The sequence below is a fragment of the Neovison vison genome, chromosome 3 (assembly GCF_020171115.1).
Source record: "Neovison vison isolate M4711 chromosome 3, ASM_NN_V1, whole genome shotgun sequence".
Classification (NCBI taxonomy): domain Eukaryota; kingdom Metazoa; phylum Chordata; class Mammalia; order Carnivora; family Mustelidae; genus Neogale; species Neogale vison.
Genome location: NC_058093.1, coordinates 148,736,158 through 148,741,546, shown reverse-complemented (window position 1 = coordinate 148,741,546; position 5,389 = coordinate 148,736,158). Strand labels below are relative to the sequence as shown.

At 55.1% G+C, this 5,389-nt stretch overlaps 1 pseudogene; it reads right to left on the bottom strand.

The window, feature by feature from the left end:
• Nucleotides 1-3,786: 3,786 nt before the first annotated feature.
• LOC122903682 lies at nt 3,787-3,900 on the bottom strand (annotated as a pseudogene).
• Between the last annotated feature and the right edge of the window lie 1,489 nt (nt 3,901-5,389).

Here is a 5,389-nt window from a genome sequence, read left to right as displayed (position 1 = left end):
CGTAAAAGAAGCATGAGTATATCTGTGTTTCAAGTATCTCCTTTGTGGTTCTAGAGTTATCTTTGCTAATTAGCTGGAGAGGGAAGGAGGAGAGAGAGAGAGAGCTAGAGTAACAGTTGCTTTGTCTGAACGTCCCCCCCGCAAGCCTCCAGAAGCCCTCGGCCCCATGATTTAATCTCCCTTGTGATGTCTCCCTTCCCAGTCTAGTCTGCACCTAGGCGGAGCCACCCAGGAGAGCTTCTAAATTTCAGATCAGTGAGCTAAGGTTCTACAGGCCTTGGGGGAAAGGTCTAGAAATAATGACACCCCATAGATGCACCGGGCCTTACCACCCCGGGGAGAGACCGCAGCCCCGAGAAGGGCCTGCCGGTGGAGCTGGACCCCCAAATCAACAATTCTTTAGCTGCTTTTGTCTTTAGCGCCTTCCACCTGTGTCCTGGGCCAGTCTCCAGCTTTAGTGCACTTTCCTCGCCTTGACACTAAGGCTCCCAGGCGGCCCAGCATGGTCCCAGGAAGGGACCGTCAGAAGGTGGGTCCTGTCACTCTGGGGTGAGTCCGTGGAAGGCATTGCCCCTGGAGAGGCACCAGGAGAGAAGGCCAAGCGATGACTGGCTGACGACACTGGCAGCGTGCCCCGGGCTCCCCACCCACCAGCTGGACAGCCGGCCCAGCCTCGTGGCCCCTACCTGCTGGACCCCTTCCCAGCCGGGGTGGACGCAAGCAGAGGCCCCCTGGTCTGCTCGCTGGAGCCCCAGCCCTCCCTGCCCGCCGCGACAGCACGGGCCGCCCGGGCTTGGCGGCTTTCCCGGGCTGCTGCCTTATCGATTATTTCGGCTCCCTTTCTGCTGGGGATGTCAATTTAGCGGGTTCCTGGGATGGCTGTGTTTTAACCTCTCACCCCGGTCTAGACTCCGTCGGCTCCCGCTGTCCCTCGGCCGGGAGGAGATGGAGGGCCCCGGGTCTCTCGGGCAGGCTCTGGAGCCAGCGGACTTCCAGGAACAGATGCTGGAATCGCCCGGCGGCTCCGCGGCCCCGCCAACCTGCCTCCCTCCAAACCGGCCCGGTGAATTATTAAAGATGCAATTTCCTTTCATCTTTCCAGTAAAATCGCTCCCTGTGCCGTGATCCACTGCCTTCCTGTCACAGGCTGGGCAGGGGCCTTGGCAGGACCCTTCTTCACCCCACTCCTTCCTAATGCCTGGGCCCTCCTAGGAGGCTGGAGGGGACTGACCCCCTTCCTAAGAGGGTCCAGGAAGCCCAGGAGTCTTGAGGAAATGGGTGAGGCCGAGGAGACTTGAGAGTAGAATACTGGAGCCTGCAGTCTTATAGCTGAAGGAAAAGGAGCCCAGAGAGGGGTAGCGGGCAGCCCCAGGTGGCACAGCAAGCCATTGGCAGTCACGGGGCTAGAACCCAAACCCCAGGCTCCCCGCTGACAGTCTTTCCTGCTCCAGCCCCAGAACAGCCTCGGGAGTCCCAACTCTCTCCCCCAGGATGAGCCCCCCAGCACCTCCCAGGACAGGGAGCGGGGTCAAGCTTCTCATTGCATCGATCAGTCTCTGAGTGTGATTTACAGTCTTCGATTGTTATTCACCAGTCAGTTCCCAGTCCTGCCGCAGCAGGCTAGCTGAACATAAAGCCCTAATTATTCCTGCCCTCTTGTCAGTATTTACTGCTTCGGTGTTTGCTGTTTACTCTTGGTGACCATCGTTGAGGGGCTGGTCCTGGCCCGAGCCTGCAGCCGCCGCATGACCCCAGCCCCAGGCCCTGCTCCTACCGGGTGCGAAAGCCACCTCCCAGGTCGCCCCAAAGACAACAAGTGCTTTGCCCCCTCCTATGCTCCATCCAAACTCTGCTCTGAAAGGGTGCTTGGAAAGTACTTGGGGTTTTCAGCTGGTGTCCTGATGTCCAGAAAGAGGGGATGCCCTGTGCCCTGCCATGAACCAATGGTTCTGGGGCTCCAGATAACCAATGTCTCTTAGGCCAGGGGTCAAGTTCCCTCAGCCCAGGCAGAGGGATCCCAGAGCGGCCCTCGAGGCCACCCACTTCCTCCCCCTGCTTGGGCTCAGCTGCACAGGCCCAGGCTGCTGGGGGAGAGTAGGTCCCAAGGCTTTTCTCCATGACAGAACAGAAAGCCTCTCCAGACAAAAGGGGCCTCCAAGGACACAGTGGAAACGCCTGCTAGAGCGGTAAACCTGCAACCACCCCCTTCTCATGGCAGGAAAGGTTTCTGAGGCCCTTGTTAAGCTCTTGCTCAGACCCTGATGGGCCGGGGTTCAAGTTACTGGCCTTTGCCCACAGCTTGACCCAGCGTGGCTGGTGCACCCCACCCTCCCCTTACCAGACTCCTGGTCCTAGGGTACCCCAGCCCCTCTCCCAAACCCTCCCTACATCTCTCCAGCCTTTGAGAAAGTGGACGGCAGGTCCCAAGAGGACTCTGAGCCCTTCATCACCCACCTGTCTGGAGCACCCTCCGCCTGAGTTCAACTCTCCCTCTCGTCCTTAGTGCCGGAACCAGCTGCATGGACAGCTAACCTCTCCTGGCCGCTTCCGTGTGTCCGGCACGGTGGTGGAGCCCTTCGTGGTCTACCTTTTACTCCTTTTCACGAAATGGGGCCCTTACAACCACCTGTGTGATGGAGCCCATCATCTCCACTTCGCTTAACATACAACAAATATTTTTTTAAAGATCTTATTTATTTATTTATTTGACAGAGAGAGAGCAGCAGAGGGAGAGGGAGAAGCAGACTCCCCTCTGAGGAGGGAGCCCCATGCGGGACTCAATTCCTTGACCCTGAGATCATGACCTGAGCTGAAGGCAGACTGAGCCTTCAGCTGTCCCAGCAAATCATTTTAAAGTGAACAATTCAGTGGCACTTAGTGGCACTTCAGGGTCGCACAGCCACCACCTCTGTCTAACTTCAAATCCTGCTCACTGTCCCCAACAGAAGCCCTGTACCTATTAAACACTTCTTCCCATTCCTTCCTCCCCAAACCCTTGGCAACCAGTAATCAGCTTTCTGTCTCTGGATTTACCTGCTCTGGCTATTTCATATAAATGGGATCCCACACTATGTGATCTTTTGTATCTAGCTTCACTCACTCGGTGTAGCTTTCAAGGTTCATCCGCATTAAAGCATACCTCGTGAGGACTCGGTTCCTTTTTACAGCTGACTATTCCATTGTATGATCTATGCCTTGTCCATTCACCCCTTGGTGAGCACTCTCATCTTACTGACGGGAAAACTGAGGCTCCAAGAGGTGGTGGAAGGTCCCCTTCACCCTCCGGTCTGCTCCTCCCAGGTAGGGGCCCCACCTGTGCTTCTCCCATTCCCAGGACAGGGTGAGGCCCTCAGGAAGAGAGCCCGACTGCCAACAATGGAAGCGCTGCCCGCCAGAGGGGAGGTGGGGTCCGAAAGCTTGCCTCTGAACCCGGCTCCCACGTTTGAAGCCTGACTCCGCCCCTCCCTCGCTGTCTGGCTCCGCCCCTCTCCACGTGACTCCGCCCTCTTGCTCCCTAAGAGCTGTGCCTGGGGCAAGTCCCCCAATGTCTCTGTGCCCTTGTTCTCTCATCTCTAAAAGGGAGATGATGACAATAATCCTGCAGAGGGTGTTGCAAATATTAAATGAGCTACACTTATATACAATTCTAGAAAATGAATACTTCCTAGAGTGACACAAAGCCCCTCAGTCAGTGGCTGCCTGGGGACGGGAGCCGGAGCCGGGTGAGAAGAGATTCCAAAGGAAGGGTTCTGAGGAAACTCCTGGGACAAGGCATTCATTCATTATATGAATTGCAGTGGCTTGAAGAGTATGTATGTGTGTCAGAATTTATCAGCGCGTACACTTCACTGATAAGAACAGATACTACACTTGATCTTAGCCAAAAGGCCGAGAAGTCAGCGCGTACACTTCAATACGCATCTCTTATCCTACGTCAGCTCAGCCTCACTAATGCTGTTTAAAAATCTCACCTGAGCTAATCCACCTAAATCACTTAGCGCTGTTCCAGGCACGGTGAGGGCTGTGTGAATATTAGGTACTGGTGTTGTTCTTCTGTCCTGACCCTGCCACCAATGCCTCCCATCCCACGGCTCCCCCTTCTCTTTTTATCATGAGCCCTTCAGAGCGCCCCAAAAGCCCCGCAGGCTCCAGGCAGCCAACCGTGTATCTGGCTAACCATGTGGGTACGTGCCTTCAAACTCCTGAGATACTTCGGGAACAATTGATCCATAGCCACCTGCCCCTCTTCCTACACCCCTCCAATTCCCACTGTCTCCCCCAGCCCCCCATCTACTAACTCAGGGGCTCTGTTCCAGCTCGGTCCTCACCATGCAGTGCCAATGGATATCAAATATTTTTTTTTCTTTTTATTTATTTATTTGACAGAGAGAGACAGCGAGAGAGGGAACACAAGCAGGGGGAGTGGGAGAGGGAAAAGCAGCCTTCCTGACAAGCTGGGAGCCAGATCCAGGGCCTGATCCCAGGACCCTGGGATCATGATGTGAGCAGAAGGCAGATGCTCAATGACTGAGCCACCCAGGCACTCCAAGGATATCAAATATTTTAAATATCACCCCGTCTTAGAATGTCTTCACCCACGATCTGGCCACACGGTAGATATAACTTGGCCATGTCAAGACCCTCCCCAACCCATGCATCCAACAATGCCACTGCCTGGGAATCCCACCACAGCAGAGAAAAGGAAACTCCAAGAACATCAAAGACTCTCAAAGACTATCTGCCCCAAGATGGTCCTATCTGGACCTAGGTGATTATTTGGTTTTCTTGGCTTTTCTTAAACATTTCCTCTTCCTTCAGTTGCTCTAAACTCTGATCAAGAGACTTCGACTGGACAGGGACCAAGGAGGGACTGAACAGGGACCTTGATTCCATTTCTGTGGCTAGGCTGGGTTGGGGAAGAGAGATGAGTGCAGGGTCAGGACCCCGGGCAGGGGGCTCAGCAGCCTCCTGACTCATGCCCTTCCCAAGGACACTTCCCAAGGGCGCTTGGGCAGGATGCTGCCTCCTATCAGGAAGCGAAGCATTGCACAATGCTGTCTTCTAGGGCTACATGAGTGTGGTACAGAGCAGATAAGCGTTCAAGAATGGAAGGAAGAGATACAGAACATACGCATTCAAGCCCCTATCAGAGATCCTGGGAGCCCAGAGCCTGACAAGCATTTGTGTCTTCTTGCATGAAGAGGAGGCTGCAGCCCTCATAGGTGGCCCTCACCTCCTCCATGGGAAGATCTCCTTCCCCCCGTGCTGGGCAGGGCCACCTATGGCCTTCCCTACCCCCAGGCTGTCCTTCTCTTTGATACCACTCTTTCCCCACCTCCCCACGGACCTTGAACCCCTAAATCAGCATTTCCTATTTGGCTGTTCACCC